The following is a 24,407-nucleotide window of genomic DNA, read 5'->3' as shown; positions in this document are numbered from 1 at the left end:
CTGATTTGAAGCGTGCAAAGCAGTACCACAAGGACATAGGTGAGGGAGAGTTTTACCACGGCAAGCGTATGCCTGAAAGGCATACTTACCTGACGCGGGAGGTACTGTGATCAAGGAGGCAGTCCTCTCAAGGCGAGGCCCTTTCATTGCACTTGGACTGGGTTGACCCTTGCGATTACCCCAAATGTGGGTAACTCGAGCGTATAATTTCTGGTAGTGGGGACCTGCGTTCGCGCTCGTCCCCGAAAAGCTGATGTAAAATATCTTGCCCTTAACCCCTGACTGACTAATGAATTGATCTTGATTTTGGAGTTGACCGTTAAACAGGGTGAACTGGAACTGGAATGAAGAGAGAAGAAGAGCAGCAAGGGAAAAAGAAAGCAAAACGCCATGGAAAGAAAGAGAGACAGACAGAGAGACAGACAGAAGTGGCCTGCGTGTTGGCAGAGAGATTTGGAGGAATAGAAGTGATTGTAAATGAAGGTGAGTTTTTGTGAGGATGTGAGTAGAGCTGTTCTAGATAGATGTGTGTGCTTTCTGCATTATTTTGTTCGTTTGTTTGCGAAAGAAAAGGAGAGGAAACCAAGCGGAGGAGTGACTGACTAACTCACCGAGGGATGGACTAAGCAAAGAACGATCGATACATGGGCAAGAAAAGCATTTGTTTTAGAAACGTGAGTACATTGTCAACCATACCTGTGGCAGGCGAGGTTTTGTTGTCATGTATTTCTTATTGCGAGCGAGCGAGAGGAGGGAACGTTCGTTCCAGCGAGCGAGCGAGCAAACAAAGAGGCAGGCGAGTAAGTAAAAATGTGGAACCTTTTGCCGCTTCGCTTCGTTTCAGTCAGTTTGAATCCATCCGCCTGTATTAATCGTGGGAATGTTTTGACATGTCTTGAGGCCTTGAAAGTGCTGTAAAAGTGTGCGTGTTTTCCTATTTGTGATTCGTGGGAGCGTGCGAATGATTCGATGTCACGTACAAATGTGGAATTTGTCACAACAACAATGTGTTGAGATCTCGAGCGCGCGCCCTCGCTCCTTCGTTTGCTCGCTCTCTTGCATTGGGAAATGATTTTGGCCACAAGCTTATTTCTCTCCTGCCTGTTATGTTAGTTTTTCTTTTACTCCTCACTCGTCTACGGGACGCCGTGAGTATCGGAAGCGGTTTACCCGGATAAAACGTTGAGAGAGTAAGCAAAGGAAAAAATGAAGCCTACAACACGGGGTATTCCCAGGCGGTCACCCATCCAAGTACTAACCCCGCCCGACAGGGCTTAACTTCGGTGATCGGACGAGAACCGGTGCTTTCCCTGTGGTATGGTCGTAGACAAGGGAAAACAGCTGAAATTTGGCTGGTTATCGGTTATGTTTGATCTGTACTAGCCCTAATTTCGTTACTCTAACCCTAAACCCTAACATCGTTACCCTAACCCTAACCCCAAGATCGTTACCCTAACCCTAAATTTGGTAGCCTAGACCCTAACCCAAACGTCATCTCCTAGAGCCTGCGCACACCTTGAGAAGCGTCGATTTGAGGCAATATATCTCACTGGGGGTGGGGTGGGGTGGGGGGGGGAGTATAGAGATAAATCAAGTTTGGTAAATATTCTAAAGAACACCATCTTGTTAGTTAAGTGTATGTGGCTGGCGTCTTAAAGTTACAATGAGAAGATTACCAACCGATGAGCCACTGGGTCCGTTTTTGGGACTCGCAAGGGCTTCTGGGGGCTACCTGCTACTACCCACCATATACTGTGGGAAGGATCCCTCTACCACCCCCTTGATTGAGGGTATTGGTGGGTATCGCTTCTCGGCCTTTTGGCTAAGATCAAGTGTAGTATCTGTTCTTATCAGCTTAATATCTGATACGCTGCTCATTGAGTAGCTCATATATTAAACTGATTTTTGGAACTGGGCTGTGGAAAAGAGGCTTGCCTCGTCCCAGCCACGGGTTGCCTCGGTATAGCACTACCTCCGAGTGTGGCCCACTTCCCTTTTGGGGAAGACACATTTAATGGAAGGAAAAATAATGACTATAGCATTCTCTTCTGTGCACAGGAGCCCTGCAGCTCCAAAGGGAAGGCGGAAAAAGACATGACGGGCCAAGGCGGCAACTGACACTGGCTGATTTGAAGCGTGCAAAGCAGTACCACAAGGACATAGGTGAGGGAGAGTTTTACCACGGCAAGCGTATGCCTGAAAGGCATACTTACCTGACGCGGGAGGTACTGTGATCAAGGAGGCAGTCCTCTCAAGGCGAGGCCCTTTCATTGCACTTGGACTGGGTTGACCCTTGCGATTACCCCAAATGTGGGTAACTCGAGCGTATAATTTCTGGTAGTGGGGACCTGCGTTCGCGCTCGTCCCCGAAAAGCTGATGTAAAATATCTTGCCCTTAACCCCTGACTGACTAATGAATTGATCTTGATTTTGGAGTTGACCGTTAAACAGGGTGAACTGGAACTGGAATGAAGAGAGAAGAAGAGCAGCAAGGGAAAAAGAAAGCAAAACGCCATGGAAAGAAAGAGAGACAGACAGAGAGACAGACAGAAGTGGCCTGCGTGTTGGCAGAGAGATTTGGAGGAATAGAAGTGATTGTAAATGAAGGTGAGTTTTTGTGAGGATGTGAGTAGAGCTGTTCTAGATAGATGTGTGTGCTTTCTGCATTATTTTGTTCGTTTGTTTGCGAAAGAAAAGGAGAGGAAACCAAGCGGAGGAGTGACTGACTAACTCACCGAGGGATGGACTAAGCAAAGAACGATCGATACATGGGCAAGAAAAGCATTTGTTTTAGAAACGTGAGTACATTGTCAACCATACCTGTGGCAGGCGAGGTTTTGTTGTCATGTATTTCTTATTGCGAGCGAGCGAGAGGAGGGAACGTTCGTTCCAGCGAGCGAGCGAGCAAACAAAGAGGCAGGCGAGTAAGTAAAAATGTGGAACCTTTTGCCGCTTCGCTTCGTTTCAGTCAGTTTGAATCCATCCGCCTGTATTAATCGTGGGAATGTTTTGACATGTCTTGAGGCCTTGAAAGTGCTGTAAAAGTGTGCGTGTTTTCCTATTTGTGATTCGTGGGAGCGTGCGAATGATTCGATGTCACGTACAAATGTGGAATTTGTCACAACAACAATGTGTTGAGATCTCGAGCGCGCGCCCTCGCTCCTTCGTTTGCTCGCTCTCTTGCATTGGGAAATGATTTTGGCCACAAGCTTATTTCTCTCCTGCCTGTTATGTTAGTTTTTCTTTTACTCCTCACTCGTCTACGGGACGCCGTGAGTATCGGAAGCGGTTTACCCGGATAAAACGTTGAGAGAGTAAGCAAAGGAAAAAATGAAGCCTACAACACGGGGTATTCCCAGGCGGTCACCCATCCAAGTACTAACCCCGCCCGACAGGGCTTAACTTCGGTGATCGGACGAGAACCGGTGCTTTCCCTGTGGTATGGTCGTAGACAAGGGAAAACAGCTGAAATTTGGCTGGTTATCGGTTATGTTTGATCTGTACTAGCCCTAATTTCGTTACTCTAACCCTAAACCCTAACATCGTTACCCTAACCCTAACCCCAAGATCGTTACCCTAACCCTAAATTTGGTAGCCTAGACCCTAACCCAAACGTCATCTCCTAGAGCCTGCGCACACCTTGAGAAGCGTCGATTTGAGGCAATATATCTCACTGGGGGTGGGGTGGGGTGGGGGGGGGAGTATAGAGATAAATCAAGTTTGGTAAATATTCTAAAGAACACCATCTTGTTAGTTAAGTGTATGTGGCTGGCGTCTTAAAGTTACAATGAGAAGATTACCAACCGATGAGCCACTGGGTCCGTTTTTGGGACTCGCAAGGGCTTCTGGGGGCTACCTGCTACTACCCACCATATACTGTGGGAAGGATCCCTCTACCACCCCCTTGATTGAGGGTATTGGTGGGTATCGCTTCTCGGCCTTTTGGCTAAGATCAAGTGTAGTATCTGTTCTTATCAGCTTAATATCTGATACGCTGCTCATTGAGTAGCTCATATATTAAACTGATTTTTGGAACTGGGCTGTGGAAAAGAGGCTTGCCTCGTCCCAGCCACGGGTTGCCTCGGTATAGCACTACCTCCGAGTGTGGCCCACTTCCCTTTTGGGGAAGACACATTTAATGGAAGGAAAAATAATGACTATAGCATTCTCTTCTGTGCACAGGAGCCCTGCAGCTCCAAAGGGAAGGCGGAAAAAGACATGACGGGCCAAGGCGGCAACTGACACTGGCTGATTTGAAGCGTGCAAAGCAGTACCACAAGGACATAGGTGAGGGAGAGTTTTACCACGGCAAGCGTATGCCTGAAAGGCATACTTACCTGACGCGGGAGGTACTGTGATCAAGGAGGCAGTCCTCTCAAGGCGAGGCCCTTTCATTGCACTTGGACTGGGTTGACCCTTGCGATTACCCCAAATGTGGGTAACTCGAGCGTATAATTTCTGGTAGTGGGGACCTGCGTTCGCGCTCGTCCCCGAAAAGCTGATGTAAAATATCTTGCCCTTAACCCCTGACTGACTAATGAATTGATCTTGATTTTGGAGTTGACCGTTAAACAGGGTGAACTGGAACTGGAATGAAGAGAGAAGAAGAGCAGCAAGGGAAAAAGAAAGCAAAACGCCATGGAAAGAAAGAGAGACAGACAGAGAGACAGACAGAAGTGGCCTGCGTGTTGGCAGAGAGATTTGGAGGAATAGAAGTGATTGTAAATGAAGGTGAGTTTTTGTGAGGATGTGAGTAGAGCTGTTCTAGATAGATGTGTGTGCTTTCTGCATTATTTTGTTCGTTTGTTTGCGAAAGAAAAGGAGAGGAAACCAAGCGGAGGAGTGACTGACTAACTCACCGAGGGATGGACTAAGCAAAGAACGATCGATACATGGGCAAGAAAAGCATTTGTTTTAGAAACGTGAGTACATTGTCAACCATACCTGTGGCAGGCGAGGTTTTGTTGTCATGTATTTCTTATTGCGAGCGAGCGAGAGGAGGGAACGTTCGTTCCAGCGAGCGAGCGAGCAAACAAAGAGGCAGGCGAGTAAGTAAAAATGTGGAACCTTTTGCCGCTTCGCTTCGTTTCAGTCAGTTTGAATCCATCCGCCTGTATTAATCGTGGGAATGTTTTGACATGTCTTGAGGCCTTGAAAGTGCTGTAAAAGTGTGCGTGTTTTCCTATTTGTGATTCGTGGGAGCGTGCGAATGATTCGATGTCACGTACAAATGTGGAATTTGTCACAACAACAATGTGTTGAGATCTCGAGCGCGCGCCCTCGCTCCTTCGTTTGCTCGCTCTCTTGCATTGGGAAATGATTTTGGCCACAAGCTTATTTCTCTCCTGCCTGTTATGTTAGTTTTTCTTTTACTCCTCACTCGTCTACGGGACGCCGTGAGTATCGGAAGCGGTTTACCCGGATAAAACGTTGAGAGAGTAAGCAAAGGAAAAAATGAAGCCTACAACACGGGGTATTCCCAGGCGGTCACCCATCCAAGTACTAACCCCGCCCGACAGGGCTTAACTTCGGTGATCGGACGAGAACCGGTGCTTTCCCTGTGGTATGGTCGTAGACAAGGGAAAACAGCTGAAATTTGGCTGGTTATCGGTTATGTTTGATCTGTACTAGCCCTAATTTCGTTACTCTAACCCTAAACCCTAACATCGTTACCCTAACCCTAACCCCAAGATCGTTACCCTAACCCTAAATTTGGTAGCCTAGACCCTAACCCAAACGTCATCTCCTAGAGCCTGCGCACACCTTGAGAAGCGTCGATTTGAGGCAATATATCTCACTGGGGGTGGGGTGGGGTGGGGGGGGGAGTATAGAGATAAATCAAGTTTGGTAAATATTCTAAAGAACACCATCTTGTTAGTTAAGTGTATGTGGCTGGCGTCTTAAAGTTACAATGAGAAGATTACCAACCGATGAGCCACTGGGTCCGTTTTTGGGACTCGCAAGGGCTTCTGGGGGCTACCTGCTACTACCCACCATATACTGTGGGAAGGATCCCTCTACCACCCCCTTGATTGAGGGTATTGGTGGGTATCGCTTCTCGGCCTTTTGGCTAAGATCAAGTGTAGTATCTGTTCTTATCAGCTTAATATCTGATACGCTGCTCATTGAGTAGCTCATATATTAAACTGATTTTTGGAACTGGGCTGTGGAAAAGAGGCTTGCCTCGTCCCAGCCACGGGTTGCCTCGGTATAGCACTACCTCCGAGTGTGGCCCACTTCCCTTTTGGGGAAGACACATTTAATGGAAGGAAAAATAATGACTATAGCATTCTCTTCTGTGCACAGGAGCCCTGCAGCTCCAAAGGGAAGGCGGAAAAAGACATGACGGGCCAAGGCGGCAACTGACACTGGCTGATTTGAAGCGTGCAAAGCAGTACCACAAGGACATAGGTGAGGGAGAGTTTTACCACGGCAAGCGTATGCCTGAAAGGCATACTTACCTGACGCGGGAGGTACTGTGATCAAGGAGGCAGTCCTCTCAAGGCGAGGCCCTTTCATTGCACTTGGACTGGGTTGACCCTTGCGATTACCCCAAATGTGGGTAACTCGAGCGTATAATTTCTGGTAGTGGGGACCTGCGTTCGCGCTCGTCCCCGAAAAGCTGATGTAAAATATCTTGCCCTTAACCCCTGACTGACTAATGAATTGATCTTGATTTTGGAGTTGACCGTTAAACAGGGTGAACTGGAACTGGAATGAAGAGAAGAAGAGCAGCAAGGGAAAAAGAAAGCAAAACGCCATGGAAAGAAAGAGAGACAGACAGAGAGACAGACAGAAGTGGCCTGCGTGTTGGCAGAGAGATTTGGAGGAATAGAAGTGATTGTAAATGAAGGTGAGTTTTTGTGAGGATGTGAGTAGAGCTGTTCTAGATAGATGTGTGTGCTTTCTGCATTATTTTGTTCGTTTGTTTGCGAAAGAAAAGGAGAGGAAACCAAGCGGAGGAGTGACTGACTAACTCACCGAGGGATGGACTAAGCAAAGAACGATCGATACATGGGCAAGAAAAGCATTTGTTTTAGAAACGTGAGTACATTGTCAACCATACCTGTGGCAGGCGAGGTTTTGTTGTCATGTATTTCTTATTGCGAGCGAGCGAGAGGAGGGAACGTTCGTTCCAGCGAGCGAGCGAGCAAACAAAGAGGCAGGCGAGTAAGTAAAAATGTGGAACCTTTTGCCGCTTCGCTTCGTTTCAGTCAGTTTGAATCCATCCGCCTGTATTAATCGTGGGAATGTTTTGACATGTCTTGAGGCCTTGAAAGTGCTGTAAAAGTGTGCGTGTTTTCCTATTTGTGATTCGTGGGAGCGTGCGAATGATTCGATGTCACGTACAAATGTGGAATTTGTCACAACAACAATGTGTTGAGATCTCGAGCGCGCGCCCTCGCTCCTTCGTTTGCTCGCTCTCTTGCATTGGGAAATGATTTTGGCCACAAGCTTATTTCTCTCCTGCCTGTTATGTTAGTTTTTCTTTTACTCCTCACTCGTCTACGGGACGCCGTGAGTATCGGAAGCGGTTTACCCGGATAAAACGTTGAGAGAGTAAGCAAAGGAAAAAATGAAGCCTACAACACGGGGTATTCCCAGGCGGTCACCCATCCAAGTACTAACCCCGCCCGACAGGGCTTAACTTCGGTGATCGGACGAGAACCGGTGCTTTCCCTGTGGTATGGTCGTAGACAAGGGAAAACAGCTGAAATTTGGCTGGTTATCGGTTATGTTTGATCTGTACTAGCCCTAATTTCGTTACTCTAACCCTAAACCCTAACATCGTTACCCTAACCCTAACCCCAAGATCGTTACCCTAACCCTAAATTTGGTAGCCTAGACCCTAACCCAAACGTCATCTCCTAGAGCCTGCGCACACCTTGAGAAGCGTCGATTTGAGGCAATATATCTCACTGGGGGTGGGGTGGGGTGGGGGGGGGAGTATAGAGATAAATCAAGTTTGGTAAATATTCTAAAGAACACCATCTTGTTAGTTAAGTGTATGTGGCTGGCGTCTTAAAGTTACAATGAGAAGATTACCAACCGATGAGCCACTGGGTCCGTTTTTGGGACTCGCAAGGGCTTCTGGGGGCTACCTGCTACTACCCACCATATACTGTGGGAAGGATCCCTCTACCACCCCCTTGATTGAGGGTATTGGTGGGTATCGCTTCTCGGCCTTTTGGCTAAGATCAAGTGTAGTATCTGTTCTTATCAGCTTAATATCTGATACGCTGCTCATTGAGTAGCTCATATATTAAACTGATTTTTGGAACTGGGCTGTGGAAAAGAGGCTTGCCTCGTCCCAGCCACGGGTTGCCTCGGTATAGCACTACCTCCGAGTGTGGCCCACTTCCCTTTTGGGGAAGACACATTTAATGGAAGGAAAAATAATGACTATAGCATTCTCTTCTGTGCACAGGAGCCCTGCAGCTCCAAAGGGAAGGCGGAAAAAGACATGACGGGCCAAGGCGGCAACTGACACTGGCTGATTTGAAGCGTGCAAAGCAGTACCACAAGGACATAGGTGAGGGAGAGTTTTACCACGGCAAGCGTATGCCTGAAAGGCATACTTACCTGACGCGGGAGGTACTGTGATCAAGGAGGCAGTCCTCTCAAGGCGAGGCCCTTTCATTGCACTTGGACTGGGTTGACCCTTGCGATTACCCCAAATGTGGGTAACTCGAGCGTATAATTTCTGGTAGTGGGGACCTGCGTTCGCGCTCGTCCCCGAAAAGCTGATGTAAAATATCTTGCCCTTAACCCCTGACTGACTAATGAATTGATCTTGATTTTGGAGTTGACCGTTAAACAGGGTGAACTGGAACTGGAATGAAGAGAGAAGAAGAGCAGCAAGGGAAAAAGAAAGCAAAACGCCATGGAAAGAAAGAGAGACAGACAGAGAGACAGACAGAAGTGGCCTGCGTGTTGGCAGAGAGATTTGGAGGAATAGAAGTGATTGTAAATGAAGGTGAGTTTTTGTGAGGATGTGAGTAGAGCTGTTCTAGATAGATGTGTGTGCTTTCTGCATTATTTTGTTCGTTTGTTTGCGAAAGAAAAGGAGAGGAAACCAAGCGGAGGAGTGACTGACTAACTCACCGAGGGATGGACTAAGCAAAGAACGATCGATACATGGGCAAGAAAAGCATTTGTTTTAGAAACGTGAGTACATTGTCAACCATACCTGTGGCAGGCGAGGTTTTGTTGTCATGTATTTCTTATTGCGAGCGAGCGAGAGGAGGGAACGTTCGTTCCAGCGAGCGAGCGAGCAAACAAAGAGGCAGGCGAGTAAGTAAAAATGTGGAACCTTTTGCCGCTTCGCTTCGTTTCAGTCAGTTTGAATCCATCCGCCTGTATTAATCGTGGGAATGTTTTGACATGTCTTGAGGCCTTGAAAGTGCTGTAAAAGTGTGCGTGTTTTCCTATTTGTGATTCGTGGGAGCGTGCGAATGATTCGATGTCACGTACAAATGTGGAATTTGTCACAACAACAATGTGTTGAGATCTCGAGCGCGCGCCCTCGCTCCTTCGTTTGCTCGCTCTCTTGCATTGGGAAATGATTTTGGCCACAAGCTTATTTCTCTCCTGCCTGTTATGTTAGTTTTTCTTTTACTCCTCACTCGTCTACGGGACGCCGTGAGTATCGGAAGCGGTTTACCCGGATAAAACGTTGAGAGAGTAAGCAAAGGAAAAAATGAAGCCTACAACACGGGGTATTCCCAGGCGGTCACCCATCCAAGTACTAACCCCGCCCGACAGGGCTTAACTTCGGTGATCGGACGAGAACCGGTGCTTTCCCTGTGGTATGGTCGTAGACAAGGGAAAACAGCTGAAATTTGGCTGGTTATCGGTTATGTTTGATCTGTACTAGCCCTAATTTCGTTACTCTAACCCTAAACCCTAACATCGTTACCCTAACCCTAACCCCAAGATCGTTACCCTAACCCTAAATTTGGTAGCCTAGACCCTAACCCAAACGTCATCTCCTAGAGCCTGCGCACACCTTGAGAAGCGTCGATTTGAGGCAATATATCTCACTGGGGGTGGGGTGGGGTGGGGGGGGGAGTATAGAGATAAATCAAGTTTGGTAAATATTCTAAAGAACACCATCTTGTTAGTTAAGTGTATGTGGCTGGCGTCTTAAAGTTACAATGAGAAGATTACCAACCGATGAGCCACTGGGTCCGTTTTTGGGACTCGCAAGGGCTTCTGGGGGCTACCTGCTACTACCCACCATATACTGTGGGAAGGATCCCTCTACCACCCCCTTGATTGAGGGTATTGGTGGGTATCGCTTCTCGGCCTTTTGGCTAAGATCAAGTGTAGTATCTGTTCTTATCAGCTTAATATCTGATACGCTGCTCATTGAGTAGCTCATATATTAAACTGATTTTTGGAACTGGGCTGTGGAAAAGAGGCTTGCCTCGTCCCAGCCACGGGTTGCCTCGGTATAGCACTACCTCCGAGTGTGGCCCACTTCCCTTTTGGGGAAGACACATTTAATGGAAGGAAAAATAATGACTATAGCATTCTCTTCTGTGCACAGGAGCCCTGCAGCTCCAAAGGGAAGGCGGAAAAAGACATGACGGGCCAAGGCGGCAACTGACACTGGCTGATTTGAAGCGTGCAAAGCAGTACCACAAGGACATAGGTGAGGGAGAGTTTTACCACGGCAAGCGTATGCCTGAAAGGCATACTTACCTGACGCGGGAGGTACTGTGATCAAGGAGGCAGTCCTCTCAAGGCGAGGCCCTTTCATTGCACTTGGACTGGGTTGACCCTTGCGATTACCCCAAATGTGGGTAACTCGAGCGTATAATTTCTGGTAGTGGGGACCTGCGTTCGCGCTCGTCCCCGAAAAGCTGATGTAAAATATCTTGCCCTTAACCCCTGACTGACTAATGAATTGATCTTGATTTTGGAGTTGACCGTTAAACAGGGTGAACTGGAACTGGAATGAAGAGAGAAGAAGAGCAGCAAGGGAAAAAGAAAGCAAAACGCCATGGAAAGAAAGAGAGACAGACAGAGAGACAGACAGAAGTGGCCTGCGTGTTGGCAGAGAGATTTGGAGGAATAGAAGTGATTGTAAATGAAGGTGAGTTTTTGTGAGGATGTGAGTAGAGCTGTTCTAGATAGATGTGTGTGCTTTCTGCATTATTTTGTTCGTTTGTTTGCGAAAGAAAAGGAGAGGAAACCAAGCGGAGGAGTGACTGACTAACTCACCGAGGGATGGACTAAGCAAAGAACGATCGATACATGGGCAAGAAAAGCATTTGTTTTAGAAACGTGAGTACATTGTCAACCATACCTGTGGCAGGCGAGGTTTTGTTGTCATGTATTTCTTATTGCGAGCGAGCGAGAGGAGGGAACGTTCGTTCCAGCGAGCGAGCGAGCAAACAAAGAGGCAGGCGAGTAAGTAAAAATGTGGAACCTTTTGCCGCTTCGCTTCGTTTCAGTCAGTTTGAATCCATCCGCCTGTATTAATCGTGGGAATGTTTTGACATGTCTTGAGGCCTTGAAAGTGCTGTAAAAGTGTGCGTGTTTTCCTATTTGTGATTCGTGGGAGCGTGCGAATGATTCGATGTCACGTACAAATGTGGAATTTGTCACAACAACAATGTGTTGAGATCTCGAGCGCGCGCCCTCGCTCCTTCGTTTGCTCGCTCTCTTGCATTGGGAAATGATTTTGGCCACAAGCTTATTTCTCTCCTGCCTGTTATGTTAGTTTTTCTTTTACTCCTCACTCGTCTACGGGACGCCGTGAGTATCGGAAGCGGTTTACCCGGATAAAACGTTGAGAGAGTAAGCAAAGGAAAAAATGAAGCCTACAACACGGGGTATTCCCAGGCGGTCACCCATCCAAGTACTAACCCCGCCCGACAGGGCTTAACTTCGGTGATCGGACGAGAACCGGTGCTTTCCCTGTGGTATGGTCGTAGACAAGGGAAAACAGCTGAAATTTGGCTGGTTATCGGTTATGTTTGATCTGTACTAGCCCTAATTTCGTTACTCTAACCCTAAACCCTAACATCGTTACCCTAACCCTAACCCCAAGATCGTTACCCTAACCCTAAATTTGGTAGCCTAGACCCTAACCCAAACGTCATCTCCTAGAGCCTGCGCACACCTTGAGAAGCGTCGATTTGAGGCAATATATCTCACTGGGGGTGGGGTGGGGTGGGGGGGGGAGTATAGAGATAAATCAAGTTTGGTAAATATTCTAAAGAACACCATCTTGTTAGTTAAGTGTATGTGGCTGGCGTCTTAAAGTTACAATGAGAAGATTACCAACCGATGAGCCACTGGGTCCGTTTTTGGGACTCGCAAGGGCTTCTGGGGGCTACCTGCTACTACCCACCATATACTGTGGGAAGGATCCCTCTACCACCCCCTTGATTGAGGGTATTGGTGGGTATCGCTTCTCGGCCTTTTGGCTAAGATCAAGTGTAGTATCTGTTCTTATCAGCTTAATATCTGATACGCTGCTCATTGAGTAGCTCATATATTAAACTGATTTTTGGAACTGGGCTGTGGAAAAGAGGCTTGCCTCGTCCCAGCCACGGGTTGCCTCGGTATAGCACTACCTCCGAGTGTGGCCCACTTCCCTTTTGGGGAAGACACATTTAATGGAAGGAAAAATAATGACTATAGCATTCTCTTCTGTGCACAGGAGCCCTGCAGCTCCAAAGGGAAGGCGGAAAAAGACATGACGGGCCAAGGCGGCAACTGACACTGGCTGATTTGAAGCGTGCAAAGCAGTACCACAAGGACATAGGTGAGGGAGAGTTTTACCACGGCAAGCGTATGCCTGAAAGGCATACTTACCTGACGCGGGAGGTACTGTGATCAAGGAGGCAGTCCTCTCAAGGCGAGGCCCTTTCATTGCACTTGGACTGGGTTGACCCTTGCGATTACCCCAAATGTGGGTAACTCGAGCGTATAATTTCTGGTAGTGGGGACCTGCGTTCGCGCTCGTCCCCGAAAAGCTGATGTAAAATATCTTGCCCTTAACCCCTGACTGACTAATGAATTGATCTTGATTTTGGAGTTGACCGTTAAACAGGGTGAACTGGAACTGGAATGAAGAGAGAAGAAGAGCAGCAAGGGAAAAAGAAAGCAAAACGCCATGGAAAGAAAGAGAGACAGACAGAGAGACAGACAGAAGTGGCCTGCGTGTTGGCAGAGAGATTTGGAGGAATAGAAGTGATTGTAAATGAAGGTGAGTTTTTGTGAGGATGTGAGTAGAGCTGTTCTAGATAGATGTGTGTGCTTTCTGCATTATTTTGTTCGTTTGTTTGCGAAAGAAAAGGAGAGGAAACCAAGCGGAGGAGTGACTGACTAACTCACCGAGGGATGGACTAAGCAAAGAACGATCGATACATGGGCAAGAAAAGCATTTGTTTTAGAAACGTGAGTACATTGTCAACCATACCTGTGGCAGGCGAGGTTTTGTTGTCATGTATTTCTTATTGCGAGCGAGCGAGAGGAGGGAACGTTCGTTCCAGCGAGCGAGCGAGCAAACAAAGAGGCAGGCGAGTAAGTAAAAATGTGGAACCTTTTGCCGCTTCGCTTCGTTTCAGTCAGTTTGAATCCATCCGCCTGTATTAATCGTGGGAATGTTTTGACATGTCTTGAGGCCTTGAAAGTGCTGTAAAAGTGTGCGTGTTTTCCTATTTGTGATTCGTGGGAGCGTGCGAATGATTCGATGTCACGTACAAATGTGGAATTTGTCACAACAACAATGTGTTGAGATCTCGAGCGCGCGCCCTCGCTCCTTCGTTTGCTCGCTCTCTTGCATTGGGAAATGATTTTGGCCACAAGCTTATTTCTCTCCTGCCTGTTATGTTAGTTTTTCTTTTACTCCTCACTCGTCTACGGGACGCCGTGAGTATCGGAAGCGGTTTACCCGGATAAAACGTTGAGAGAGTAAGCAAAGGAAAAAATGAAGCCTACAACACGGGGTATTCCCAGGCGGTCACCCATCCAAGTACTAACCCCGCCCGACAGGGCTTAACTTCGGTGATCGGACGAGAACCGGTGCTTTCCCTGTGGTATGGTCGTAGACAAGGGAAAACAGCTGAAATTTGGCTGGTTATCGGTTATGTTTGATCTGTACTAGCCCTAATTTCGTTACTCTAACCCTAAACCCTAACATCGTTACCCTAACCCTAACCCCAAGATCGTTACCCTAACCCTAAATTTGGTAGCCTAGACCCTAACCCAAACGTCATCTCCTAGAGCCTGCGCACACCTTGAGAAGCGTCGATTTGAGGCAATATATCTCACTGGGGGTGGGGTGGGGTGGGGGGGGGAGTATAGAGATAAATCAAGTTTGGTAAATATTCTAAAGAACACCATCTTGTTAGTTAAGTGTATGTGGCTGGCGTCTTAAAGTTACAATGAGAAGATTACCAACCGATGAGCCACTGGGTCCGTTTTTGGGACTCGCAAGGGCTTCTGGGGGCTACCTGCTACTACCCACCATATACTGTGGGAAGGATCCCTCTACCACCCCCTTGATTGAGGGTATTGGTGGGTATCGCTTCTCGGCCTTTTGGCTAAGATCAAGTGTAGTATCTGTTCTTATCAGCTTAATATCTGATACGCTGCTCATTGAGTAGCTCATATATTAAACTGATTTTTGGAACTGGGCTGTGGAAAAGAGGCTTGCCTCGTCCCAGCCACGGGTTGCCTCGGTATAGCACTACCTCCGAGTGTGGCCCACTTCCCTTTTGGGGAAGACACATTTAATGGAAGGAAAAATAATGACTATAGCATTCTCTTCTGTGCACAGGAGCCCTGCAGCTCCAAAGGGAAGGCGGAAAAAGACATGACGGGCCAAGGCGGCAACTGACACTGGCTGATTTGAAGCGTGCAAAGCAGTACCACAAGGACATAGGTGAGGGAGAGTTTTACCACGGCAAGCGTATGCCTGAAAGGCATACTTACCTGACGCGGGAGGTACTGTGATCAAGGAGGCAGTCCTCTCAAGGCGAGGCCCTTTCATTGCACTTGGACTGGGTTGACCCTTGCGATTACCCCAAATGTGGGTAACTCGAGCGTATAATTTCTGGTAGTGGGGACCTGCGTTCGCGCTCGTCCCCGAAAAGCTGATGTAAAATATCTTGCCCTTAACCCCTGACTGACTAATGAATTGATCTTGATTTTGGAGTTGACCGTTAAACAGGGTGAACTGGAACTGGAATGAAGAGAGAAGAAGAGCAGCAAGGGAAAAAGAAAGCAAAACGCCATGGAAAGAAAGAGAGACAGACAGAGAGACAGACAGAAGTGGCCTGCGTGTTGGCAGAGAGATTTGGAGGAATAGAAGTGATTGTAAATGAAGGTGAGTTTTTGTGAGGATGTGAGTAGAGCTGTTCTAGATAGATGTGTGTGCTTTCTGCATTATTTTGTTCGTTTGTTTGCGAAAGAAAAGGAGAGGAAACCAAGCGGAGGAGTGACTGACTAACTCACCGAGGGATGGACTAAGCAAAGAACGATCGATACATGGGCAAGAAAAGCATTTGTTTTAGAAACGTGAGTACATTGTCAACCATACCTGTGGCAGGCGAGGTTTTGTTGTCATGTATTTCTTATTGCGAGCGAGCGAGAGGAGGGAACGTTCGTTCCAGCGAGCGAGCGAGCAAACAAAGAGGCAGGCGAGTAAGTAAAAATGTGGAACCTTTTGCCGCTTCGCTTCGTTTCAGTCAGTTTGAATCCATCCGCCTGTATTAATCGTGGGAATGTTTTGACATGTCTTGAGGCCTTGAAAGTGCTGTAAAAGTGTGCGTGTTTTCCTATTTGTGATTCGTGGGAGCGTGCGAATGATTCGATGTCACGTACAAATGTGGAATTTGTCACAACAACAATGTGTTGAGATCTCGAGCGCGCGCCCTCGCTCCTTCGTTTGCTCGCTCTCTTGCATTGGGAAATGATTTTGGCCACAAGCTTATTTCTCTCCTGCCTGTTATGTTAGTTTTTCTTTTACTCCTCACTCGTCTACGGGACGCCGTGAGTATCGGAAGCGGTTTACCCGGATAAAACGTTGAGAGAGTAAGCAAAGGAAAAAATGAAGCCTACAACACGGGGTATTCCCAGGCGGTCACCCATCCAAGTACTAACCCCGCCCGACAGGGCTTAACTTCGGTGATCGGACGAGAACCGGTGCTTTCCCTGTGGTATGGTCGTAGACAAGGGAAAACAGCTGAAATTTGGCTGGTTATCGGTTATGTTTGATCTGTACTAGCCCTAATTTCGTTACTCTAACCCTAAACCCTAACATCGTTACCCTAACCCTAACCCCAAGATCGTTACCCTAACCCTAAATTTGGTAGCCTAGACCCTAACCCAAACGTCATCTCCTAGAGCCTGCGCACACCTTGAGAAGCGTCGATTTGAGGCAATATATCTCACTGGGGGTGGGGTGGGGTGGGGGGGGGAGTATAGAGATAAATCAAGTTTGGTAAATATTCTAAAGAACACCATCTTGTTAGTTAAGTGTATGTGGCTGGCGTCTTAAAGTTACAATGAGAAGATTACCAACCGATGAGCCACTGGGTCCGTTTTTGGGACTCGCAAGGGCTTCTGGGGGCTACCTGCTACTACCCACCATATACTGTGGGAAGGATCCCTCTACCACCCCCTTGATTGAGGGTATTGGTGGGTATCGCTTCTCGGCCTTTTGGCTAAGATCAAGTGTAGTATCTGTTCTTATCAGCTTAATATCTGATACGCTGCTCATTGAGTAGCTCATATATTAAACTGATTTTTGGAACTGGGCTGTGGAAAAGAGGCTTGCCTCGTCCCAGCCACGGGTTGCCTCGGTATAGCACTACCTCCGAGTGTGGCCCACTTCCCTTTTGGGGAAGACACATTTAATGGAAGGAAAAATAATGACTATAGCATTCTCTTCTGTGCACAGGAGCCCTGCAGCTCCAAAGGGAAGGCGGAAAAAGACATGACGGGCCAAGGCGGCAACTGACACTGGCTGATTTGAAGCGTGCAAAGCAGTACCACAAGGACATAGGTGAGGGAGAGTTTTACCACGGCAAGCGTATGCCTGAAAGGCATACTTACCTGACGCGGGAGGTACTGTGATCAAGGAGGCAGTCCTCTCAAGGCGAGGCCCTTTCATTGCACTTGGACTGGGTTGACCCTTGCGATTACCCCAAATGTGGGTAACTCGAGCGTATAATTTCTGGTAGTGGGGACCTGCGTTCGCGCTCGTCCCCGAAAAGCTGATGTAAAATATCTTGCCCTTAACCCCTGACTGACTAATGAATTGATCTTGATTTTGGAGTTGACCGTTAAACAGGGTGAACTGGAACTGGAATGAAGAGAGAAGAAGAGCAGCAAGGGAAAAAGAAAGCAAAACGCCATGGAAAGAAAGAGAGACAGACAGAGAGACAGACAGAAGTGGCCTGCGTGTTGGCAGAGAGATTTGGAGGAATAGAAGTGATTGTAAATGAAGGTGAGTTTTTGTGAGGATGTGAGTAGAGCTGTTCTAGATAGATGTGTGTGCTTTCTGCATTATTTTGTTCGTTTGTTTGCGAAAGAAAAGGAGAGGAAACCAAGCGGAGGAGTGACTGACTAACTCACCGAGGGATGGACTAAGCAAAGAACGATCGATACATGGGCAAGAAAAGCATTTGTTTTAGAAACGTGAGTACATTGTCAACCATACCTGTGGCAGGCGAGGTTTTGTTGTCATGTATTTCTTATTGCGAGCGAGCGAGAGGAGGGAACGTTCGTTCCAGCGAGCGAGCGAGCAAACAAAGAGGCAGGCGAGTAAGTAAAAATGTGGAACCTTTTGCCGCTTCGCTTCGTTTCAGTCAGTTTGAATCCATCCGCCTGTATTAATCGTGGGAATGTTTTGACATGTCTTGAGGCCTTGAAAGTGCTGTAAAAGTGTGCGTGTTTTCCTATTTGTGATTCGTGGGAGCGTGCGAATGATTCGATGTCACGTACAAATGTGGAATTTGTCACAACAACAATGTGTTGAGATCTCGAGCGCGCGCCCTCGCTCCTTCGTTTGCTCGCTCTCTTGCATTGGGAAATGATTTTGGCCACAAGCTTATTTCTCTCCTGCCTGTTATGTTAGTTTTTCTTTTACTCCTCACTCGTCTACGGGACGCCGTGAGTATCGGAAGCGGTTTACCCGGATAAAACGTTGAGAGAGTAAGCAAAGGAAAAAATGAAGCCTACAACACGGGGTATTCCCAGGCGGTCACCCATCCAAGTACTAACCCCGCCCGACAGGGCTTAACTTCGGTGATCGGACGAGAACCGGTGCTTTCCCTGTGGTATGGTCGTAGACAAGGGAAAACAGCTGAAATTTGGCTGGTTATCGGTTATGTTTGATCTGTACTAGCCCTAATTTCGTTACTCTAACCCTAAACCCTAACATCGTTACCCTAACCCTAACCCCAAGATCGTTACCCTAACCCTAAATTTGGTAGCCTAGACCCTAACCCAAACGTCATCTCCTAGAGCCTGCGCACACCTTGAGAAGCGTCGATTTGAGGCAATATATCTCACTGGGGGTGGGGTGGGGTGGGGGGGGGAGTATAGAGATAAATCAAGTTTGGTAAATATTCTAAAGAACACCATCTTGTTAGTTAAGTGTATGTGGCTGGCGTCTTAAAGTTACAATGAGAAGATTACCAACCGATGAGCCACTGGGTCCGTTTTTGGGACTCGCAAGGGCTTCTGGGGGCTACCTGCTACTACCCACCATATACTGTGGGAAGGATCCCTCTACCACCCCCTTGATTGAGGGTATTGGTGGGTATCGCTTCTCGGCCTTTTGGCTAAGATCAAGTGTAGTATCTGTTCTTATCAGCTTAATATCTGATACGCTGCTCATTGAGTAGCTCATATATTAAACTGATTTTTGGAACTGGGCTGTGGAAAAGAGGCTTGCCTCGTCCCAGCCACGGGTTGCCTCGGTATAGCACTACCTCCGAGTGTGGCCCACTTCCCTTTTGGGGAAGACACATTTAATGGAAGGAAAAATAATGACTATAGCATTCTCTTCTGTGCACAGGAGCCCTGCAGCTCCAAAGGGAAGGCGGAAAAAGACATGACGGGCCAAGGCGGCAACTGACACTGGCTGATTTGAAGCGTGCAAAGCAGTACCACAAGGACATAGGTGAGGGAGAGTTTTACCACGGCAAGCGTATGCCTGAAAGGCATACTTACCTGACGCGGGAGGTACTGTGATCAAGGAGGCAGTCCTCTCAAGGCGAGGCCCTTTCATTGCACTTGGACTGGGTTGACCCTTGCGATTACCCCAAATGTGGGTAACTCGAGCGTATAATTTCTGGTAGTGGGGACCTGCGTTCGCGCTCGTCCCCGAAAAGCTGATGTAAAATATCTTGCCCTTAACCCCTGACTGACTAATGAATTGATCTTGATTTTGGAGTTGACCGTTAAACAGGGTGAACTGGAACTGGAATGAAGAGAGAAGAAGAGCAGCAAGGGAAAAAGAAAGCAAAACGCCATGGAAAGAAAGAGAGACAGACAGAGAGACAGACAGAAGTGGCCTGCGTGTTGGCAGAGAGATTTGGAGGAATAGAAGTGATTGTAAATGAAGGTGAGTTTTTGTGAGGATGTGAGTAGAGCTGTTCTAGATAGATGTGTGTGCTTTCTGCATTATTTTGTTCGTTTGTTTGCGAAAGAAAAGGAGAGGAAACCAAGCGGAGGAGTGACTGACTAACTCACCGAGGGATGGACTAAGCAAAGAACGATCGATACATGGGCAAGAAAAGCATTTGTTTTAGAAACGTGAGTACATTGTCAACCATACCTGTGGCAGGCGAGGTTTTGTTGTCATGTATTTCTTATTGCGAGCGAGCGAGAGGAGGGAACGTTCGTTCCAGCGAGCGAGCGAGCAAACAAAGAGGCAGGCGAGTAAGTAAAAATGTGGAACCTTTTGCCGCTTCGCTTCGTTTCAGTCAGTTTGAATCCATCCGCCTGTATTAATCGTGGGAATGTTTTGACATGTCTTGAGGCCTTGAAAGTGCTGTAAAAGTGTGCGTGTTTTCCTATTTGTGATTCGTGGGAGCGTGCGAATGATTCGATGTCACGTACAAATGTGGAATTTGTCACAACAACAATGTGTTGAGATCTCGAGCGCGCGCCCTCGCTCCTTCGTTTGCTCGCTCTCTTGCATTGGGAAATGATTTTGGCCACAAGCTTATTTCTCTCCTGCCTGTTATGTTAGTTTTTCTTTTACTCCTCACTCGTCTACGGGACGCCGTGAGTATCGGAAGCGGTTTACCCGGATAAAACGTTGAGAGAGTAAGCAAAGGAAAAAATGAAGCCTACAACACGGGGTATTCCCAGGCGGTCACCCATCCAAGTACTAACCCCGCCCGACAGGGCTTAACTTCGGTGATCGGACGAGAACCGGTGCTTTCCCTGTGGTATGGTCGTAGACAAGGGAAAACAGCTGAAATTTGGCTGGTTATCGGTTATGTTTGATCTGTACTAGCCCTAATTTCGTTACTCTAACCCTAAACCCTAACATCGTTACCCTAACCCTAACCCCAAGATCGTTACCCTAACCCTAAATTTGGTAGCCTAGACCCTAACCCAAACGTCATCTCCTAGAGCCTGCGCACACCTTGAGAAGCGTCGATTTGAGGCAATATATCTCACTGGGGGTGGGGTGGGGTGGGGGGGGGAGTATAGAGATAAATCAAGTTTGGTAAATATTCTAAAGAACACCATCTTGTTAGTTAAGTGTATGTGGCTGGCGTCTTAAAGTTACAATGAGAAGATTACCAACCGATGAGCCACTGGGTCCGTTTTTGGGACTCGCAAGGGCTTCTGGGGGCTACCTGCTACTACCCACCATATACTGTGGGAAGGATCCCTCTACCACCCCCTTGATTGAGGGTATTGGTGGGTATCGCTTCTCGGCCTTTTGGCTAAGATCAAGTGTAGTATCTGTTCTTATCAGCTTAATATCTGATACGCTGCTCATTGAGTAGCTCATATATTAAACTGATTTTTGGAACTGGGCTGTGGAAAAGAGGCTTGCCTCGTCCCAGCCACGGGTTGCCTCGGTATAGCACTACCTCCGAGTGTGGCCCACTTCCCTTTTGGGGAAGACACATTTAATGGAAGGAAAAATAATGACTATAGCATTCTCTTCTGTGCACAGGAGCCCTGCAGCTCCAAAGGGAAGGCGGAAAAAGACATGACGGGCCAAGGCGGCAACTGACACTGGCTGATTTGAAGCGTGCAAAGCAGTACCACAAGGACATAGGTGAGGGAGAGTTTTACCACGGCAAGCGTATGCCTGAAAGGCATACTTACCTGACGCGGGAGGTACTGTGATCAAGGAGGCAGTCCTCTCAAGGCGAGGCCCTTTCATTGCACTTGGACTGGGTTGACCCTTGCGATTACCCCAAATGTGGGTAACTCGAGCGTATAATTTCTGGTAGTGGGGACCTGCGTTCGCGCTCGTCCCCGAAAAGCTGATGTAAAATATCTTGCCCTTAACCCCTGACTGACTAATGAATTGATCTTGATTTTGGAGTTGACCGTTAAACAGGGTGAACTGGAACTGGAATGAAGAGAGAAGAAGAGCAGCAAGGGAAAAAGAAAGCAAAACGCCATGGAAAGAAAGAGAGACAGACAGAGAGACAGACAGAAGTGGCCTGCGTGTTGGCAGAGAGATTTGGAGGAATAGAAGTGATTGTAAATGAAGGTGAGTTTTTGTGAGGATGTGAGTAGAGCTGTTCTAGATAGATGTGTGTGCTTTCTGCATTATTTTGTTCGTTTGTTTGCGAAAGAAAAGGAGAGGAAACCAAGCGGAGGAGTGACTGACTAACTCACCGAGGGATGGACTAAGCAAAGAACGATCGATACATGGGCAAGAAAAGCATTTGTTTTAGAAACGTGAGTACATTGTCAACCATACCTGTGGCAGGCGAGGTTTTGTTGTCATGTATTTCTTATTGCGAGCGAGCGAGAGGAGGGAACGTTCGTTCCAGCGAGCGAGCGAGCAAACAAAGAGGCAGGCGAGTAAGTAAAAATGTGGAACCTTTTGCCGCTTCGCTTCGTTTCAGTCAGTTTGAATCCATCCGCCTGTATTAATCGTGGGAATGTTTTGACATGTCTTGAGGCCTTGAAAGTGCTGTAAAAGTGTGCGTGTTTTCCTATTTGTGATTCGTGGGAGCGTGCGAATGATTCGATGTCACGTACAAATGTGGAATTTGTCACAACAACAATGTGTTGAGATCTCGAGCGCGCGCCCTCGCTCCTTCGTTTGCTCGCTCTCTTGCATTGGGAAATGATTTTGGCCACAAGCTTATTTCTCTCCTGCCTGTTATGTTAGTTTTTCTTTTACTCCTCACTCGTCTACGGGACGCCGTGAGTATCGGAAGCGGTTTACCCGGATAAAACGTTGAGAGAGTAAGCAAAGGAAAAAATGAAGCCTACAACACGGGGTATTCCCAGGCGGTCACCCATCCAAGTACTAACCCCGCCCGACAGGGCTTAACTTCGGTGATCGGACGAGAACCGGTGCTTTCCCTGTGGTATGGTCGTAGACAAGGGAAAACAGCTGAAATTTGGCTGGTTATCGGTTATGTTTGATCTGTACTAGCCCTAATTTCGTTACTCTAACCCTAAACCCTAACATCGTTACCCTAACCCTAACCCCAAGATCGTTACCCTAACCCTAAATTTGGTAGCCTAGACCCTAACCCAAACGTCATCTCCTAGAGCCTGCGCACACCTTGAGAAGCGTCGATTTGAGGCAATATATCTCACTGGGGGTGGGGTGGGGTGGGGGGGGGAGTATAGAGATAAATCAAGTTTGGTAAATATTCTAAAGAACACCATCTTGTTAGTTAAGTGTATGTGGCTGGCGTCTTAAAGTTACAATGAGAAGATTACCAACCGATGAGCCACTGGGTCCGTTTTTGGGACTCGCAAGGGCTTCTGGGGGCTACCTGCTACTACCCACCATATACTGTGGGAAGGATCCCTCTACCACCCCCTTGATTGAGGGTATTGGTGGGTATCGCTTCTCGGCCTTTTGGCTAAGATCAAGTGTAGTATCTGTTCTTATCAGCTTAATATCTGATACGCTGCTCATTGAGTAGCTCATATATTAAACTGATTTTTGGAACTGGGCTGTGGAAAAGAGGCTTGCCTCGTCCCAGCCACGGGTTGCCTCGGTATAGCACTACCTCCGAGTGTGGCCCACTTCCCTTTTGGGGAAGACACATTTAATGGAAGGAAAAATAATGACTATAGCATTCTCTTCTGTGCACAGGAGCCCTGCAGCTCCAAAGGGAAGGCGGAAAAAGACATGACGGGCCAAGGCGGCAACTGACACTGGCTGATTTGAAGCGTGCAAAGCAGTACCACAAGGACATAGGTGAGGGAGAGTTTTACCACGGCAAGCGTATGCCTGAAAGGCATACTTACCTGACGCGGGAGGTACTGTGATCAAGGAGGCAGTCCTCTCAAGGCGAGGCCCTTTCATTGCACTTGGACTGGGTTGACCCTTGCGATTACCCCAAATGTGGGTAACTCGAGCGTATAATTTCTGGTAGTGGGGACCTGCGTTCGCGCTCGTCCCCGAAAAGCTGATGTAAAATATCTTGCCCTTAACCCCTGACTGACTAATGAATTGATCTTGATTTTGGAGTTGACCGTTAAACAGGGTGAACTGGAACTGGAATGAAGAGAGAAGAAGAGCAGCAAGGGAAAAAGAAAGCAAAACGCCATGGAAAGAAAGAGAGACAGACAGAGAGACAGACAGAAGTGGCCTGCGTGTTGGCAGAGAGATTTGGAGGAATAGAAGTGATTGTAAATGAAGGTGAGTTTTTGTGAGGATGTGAGTAGAGCTGTTCTAGATAGATGTGTGTGCTTTCTGCATTATTTTGTTCGTTTGTTTGCGAAAGAAAAGGAGAGGAAACCAAGCGGAGGAGTGACTGACTAACTCACCGAGGGATGGACTAAGCAAAGAACGATCGATACATGGGCAAGAAAAGCATTTGTTTTAGAAACGTGAGTACATTGTCAACCATACCTGTGGCAGGCGAGGTTTTGTTGTCATGTATTTCTTATTGCGAGCGAGCGAGAGGAGGGAACGTTCGTTCCAGCGAGCGAGCGAGCAAACAAAGAGGCAGGCGAGTAAGTAAAAATGTGGAACCTTTTGCCGCTTCGCTTCGTTTCAGTCAGTTTGAATCCATCCGCCTGTATTAATCGTGGGAATGTTTTGACATGTCTTGAGGCCTTGAAAGTGCTGTAAAAGTGTGCGTGTTTTCCTATTTGTGATTCGTGGGAGCGTGCGAATGATTCGATGTCACGTACAAATGTGGAATTTGTCACAACAACAATGTGTTGAGATCTCGAGCGCGCGCCCTCGCTCCTTCGTT

General features: G+C 47.5%; 34 non-coding genes across 34 annotated transcripts; 23 read left to right on the top strand and 11 right to left on the bottom strand.

Moving 5' to 3' along the window:
• The first annotated feature begins 81 nt into the window (after positions 1-81).
• Positions 82-245, top strand: LOC148738887 (U1 spliceosomal RNA). The gene has a single exon (XR_015997805.1). It is a non-coding gene; the product is annotated as a U1 spliceosomal RNA (small nuclear RNA).
• Positions 246-1,210: 965 nt separating this feature from the next.
• Positions 1,211-1,329, bottom strand: LOC148738886 (5S ribosomal RNA). The gene has a single exon (XR_015998108.1). It is a non-coding gene; the product is annotated as a 5S ribosomal RNA (ribosomal RNA).
• A 473-nt stretch (positions 1,330-1,802) lies between these two features.
• Positions 1,803-1,994, top strand: LOC148738885 (U2 spliceosomal RNA). The gene has a single exon (XR_015997606.1). It is a non-coding gene; the product is annotated as a U2 spliceosomal RNA (small nuclear RNA).
• A 211-nt stretch (positions 1,995-2,205) lies between these two features.
• On the top strand, positions 2,206-2,369 carry LOC148738884 (U1 spliceosomal RNA). The gene has a single exon (XR_015997804.1). It is a non-coding gene; the product is annotated as a U1 spliceosomal RNA (small nuclear RNA).
• Positions 2,370-3,334: 965 nt separating this feature from the next.
• Positions 3,335-3,453, bottom strand: LOC148738883 (5S ribosomal RNA). Its single transcript, XR_015998107.1, has one exon. It is a non-coding gene; the product is annotated as a 5S ribosomal RNA (ribosomal RNA).
• Positions 3,454-3,926: 473 nt separating this feature from the next.
• On the top strand, positions 3,927-4,118 carry LOC148738882 (U2 spliceosomal RNA). Its single transcript, XR_015997605.1, has one exon. It is a non-coding gene; the product is annotated as a U2 spliceosomal RNA (small nuclear RNA).
• Positions 4,119-4,329: 211 nt separating this feature from the next.
• LOC148738881 (U1 spliceosomal RNA) lies at positions 4,330-4,493 on the top strand. Its single transcript, XR_015997803.1, has one exon. It is a non-coding gene; the product is annotated as a U1 spliceosomal RNA (small nuclear RNA).
• A 965-nt stretch (positions 4,494-5,458) lies between these two features.
• LOC148738880 (5S ribosomal RNA) lies at positions 5,459-5,577 on the bottom strand. The gene has a single exon (XR_015998106.1). It is a non-coding gene; the product is annotated as a 5S ribosomal RNA (ribosomal RNA).
• A 473-nt stretch (positions 5,578-6,050) lies between these two features.
• LOC148738879 (U2 spliceosomal RNA) lies at positions 6,051-6,242 on the top strand. The gene has a single exon (XR_015997604.1). It is a non-coding gene; the product is annotated as a U2 spliceosomal RNA (small nuclear RNA).
• Positions 6,243-6,453: 211 nt separating this feature from the next.
• Positions 6,454-6,617, top strand: LOC148738878 (U1 spliceosomal RNA). The gene has a single exon (XR_015997801.1). It is a non-coding gene; the product is annotated as a U1 spliceosomal RNA (small nuclear RNA).
• A 963-nt stretch (positions 6,618-7,580) lies between these two features.
• LOC148738877 (5S ribosomal RNA) lies at positions 7,581-7,699 on the bottom strand. Its single transcript, XR_015998105.1, has one exon. It is a non-coding gene; the product is annotated as a 5S ribosomal RNA (ribosomal RNA).
• Positions 7,700-8,172: 473 nt separating this feature from the next.
• Positions 8,173-8,364, top strand: LOC148738876 (U2 spliceosomal RNA). Its single transcript, XR_015997602.1, has one exon. It is a non-coding gene; the product is annotated as a U2 spliceosomal RNA (small nuclear RNA).
• A 211-nt stretch (positions 8,365-8,575) lies between these two features.
• LOC148738875 (U1 spliceosomal RNA) lies at positions 8,576-8,739 on the top strand. Its single transcript, XR_015997800.1, has one exon. It is a non-coding gene; the product is annotated as a U1 spliceosomal RNA (small nuclear RNA).
• Positions 8,740-9,704: 965 nt separating this feature from the next.
• LOC148738874 (5S ribosomal RNA) lies at positions 9,705-9,823 on the bottom strand. The gene has a single exon (XR_015998103.1). It is a non-coding gene; the product is annotated as a 5S ribosomal RNA (ribosomal RNA).
• A 473-nt stretch (positions 9,824-10,296) lies between these two features.
• Positions 10,297-10,488, top strand: LOC148738873 (U2 spliceosomal RNA). The gene has a single exon (XR_015997601.1). It is a non-coding gene; the product is annotated as a U2 spliceosomal RNA (small nuclear RNA).
• Positions 10,489-10,699: 211 nt separating this feature from the next.
• LOC148738872 (U1 spliceosomal RNA) lies at positions 10,700-10,863 on the top strand. Its single transcript, XR_015997799.1, has one exon. It is a non-coding gene; the product is annotated as a U1 spliceosomal RNA (small nuclear RNA).
• A 965-nt stretch (positions 10,864-11,828) lies between these two features.
• Positions 11,829-11,947, bottom strand: LOC148738871 (5S ribosomal RNA). The gene has a single exon (XR_015998102.1). It is a non-coding gene; the product is annotated as a 5S ribosomal RNA (ribosomal RNA).
• A 473-nt stretch (positions 11,948-12,420) lies between these two features.
• On the top strand, positions 12,421-12,612 carry LOC148738870 (U2 spliceosomal RNA). Its single transcript, XR_015997600.1, has one exon. It is a non-coding gene; the product is annotated as a U2 spliceosomal RNA (small nuclear RNA).
• Positions 12,613-12,823: 211 nt separating this feature from the next.
• Positions 12,824-12,987, top strand: LOC148738869 (U1 spliceosomal RNA). The gene has a single exon (XR_015997798.1). It is a non-coding gene; the product is annotated as a U1 spliceosomal RNA (small nuclear RNA).
• A 965-nt stretch (positions 12,988-13,952) lies between these two features.
• Positions 13,953-14,071, bottom strand: LOC148738868 (5S ribosomal RNA). The gene has a single exon (XR_015998101.1). It is a non-coding gene; the product is annotated as a 5S ribosomal RNA (ribosomal RNA).
• A 473-nt stretch (positions 14,072-14,544) lies between these two features.
• Positions 14,545-14,736, top strand: LOC148738867 (U2 spliceosomal RNA). Its single transcript, XR_015997599.1, has one exon. It is a non-coding gene; the product is annotated as a U2 spliceosomal RNA (small nuclear RNA).
• A 211-nt stretch (positions 14,737-14,947) lies between these two features.
• Positions 14,948-15,111, top strand: LOC148738866 (U1 spliceosomal RNA). Its single transcript, XR_015997797.1, has one exon. It is a non-coding gene; the product is annotated as a U1 spliceosomal RNA (small nuclear RNA).
• A 965-nt stretch (positions 15,112-16,076) lies between these two features.
• On the bottom strand, positions 16,077-16,195 carry LOC148738865 (5S ribosomal RNA). Its single transcript, XR_015998100.1, has one exon. It is a non-coding gene; the product is annotated as a 5S ribosomal RNA (ribosomal RNA).
• A 473-nt stretch (positions 16,196-16,668) lies between these two features.
• Positions 16,669-16,860, top strand: LOC148738864 (U2 spliceosomal RNA). Its single transcript, XR_015997598.1, has one exon. It is a non-coding gene; the product is annotated as a U2 spliceosomal RNA (small nuclear RNA).
• Positions 16,861-17,071: 211 nt separating this feature from the next.
• LOC148738863 (U1 spliceosomal RNA) lies at positions 17,072-17,235 on the top strand. Its single transcript, XR_015997796.1, has one exon. It is a non-coding gene; the product is annotated as a U1 spliceosomal RNA (small nuclear RNA).
• A 965-nt stretch (positions 17,236-18,200) lies between these two features.
• On the bottom strand, positions 18,201-18,319 carry LOC148738862 (5S ribosomal RNA). The gene has a single exon (XR_015998099.1). It is a non-coding gene; the product is annotated as a 5S ribosomal RNA (ribosomal RNA).
• Positions 18,320-18,792: 473 nt separating this feature from the next.
• Positions 18,793-18,984, top strand: LOC148738861 (U2 spliceosomal RNA). Its single transcript, XR_015997597.1, has one exon. It is a non-coding gene; the product is annotated as a U2 spliceosomal RNA (small nuclear RNA).
• Positions 18,985-19,195: 211 nt separating this feature from the next.
• On the top strand, positions 19,196-19,359 carry LOC148738860 (U1 spliceosomal RNA). The gene has a single exon (XR_015997795.1). It is a non-coding gene; the product is annotated as a U1 spliceosomal RNA (small nuclear RNA).
• A 965-nt stretch (positions 19,360-20,324) lies between these two features.
• LOC148738859 (5S ribosomal RNA) lies at positions 20,325-20,443 on the bottom strand. Its single transcript, XR_015998098.1, has one exon. It is a non-coding gene; the product is annotated as a 5S ribosomal RNA (ribosomal RNA).
• Positions 20,444-20,916: 473 nt separating this feature from the next.
• Positions 20,917-21,108, top strand: LOC148738858 (U2 spliceosomal RNA). Its single transcript, XR_015997596.1, has one exon. It is a non-coding gene; the product is annotated as a U2 spliceosomal RNA (small nuclear RNA).
• A 211-nt stretch (positions 21,109-21,319) lies between these two features.
• On the top strand, positions 21,320-21,483 carry LOC148738857 (U1 spliceosomal RNA). Its single transcript, XR_015997794.1, has one exon. It is a non-coding gene; the product is annotated as a U1 spliceosomal RNA (small nuclear RNA).
• A 965-nt stretch (positions 21,484-22,448) lies between these two features.
• Positions 22,449-22,567, bottom strand: LOC148738856 (5S ribosomal RNA). Its single transcript, XR_015998097.1, has one exon. It is a non-coding gene; the product is annotated as a 5S ribosomal RNA (ribosomal RNA).
• A 473-nt stretch (positions 22,568-23,040) lies between these two features.
• Positions 23,041-23,232, top strand: LOC148738855 (U2 spliceosomal RNA). Its single transcript, XR_015997595.1, has one exon. It is a non-coding gene; the product is annotated as a U2 spliceosomal RNA (small nuclear RNA).
• A 211-nt stretch (positions 23,233-23,443) lies between these two features.
• LOC148738854 (U1 spliceosomal RNA) lies at positions 23,444-23,607 on the top strand. The gene has a single exon (XR_015997793.1). It is a non-coding gene; the product is annotated as a U1 spliceosomal RNA (small nuclear RNA).
• Positions 23,608-24,407: the final 800 nt, after the last annotated feature.

Source organism: Stylophora pistillata, chromosome 2 (genome assembly GCF_964205215.1).
Source record: "Stylophora pistillata chromosome 2, jaStyPist1.2, whole genome shotgun sequence".
NCBI lineage: Eukaryota > Metazoa > Cnidaria > Anthozoa > Scleractinia > Pocilloporidae > Stylophora > Stylophora pistillata.
Note: the sequence above shows the minus strand (reverse complement) of the source record. Positions and strands in the feature narration are given on the sequence as shown.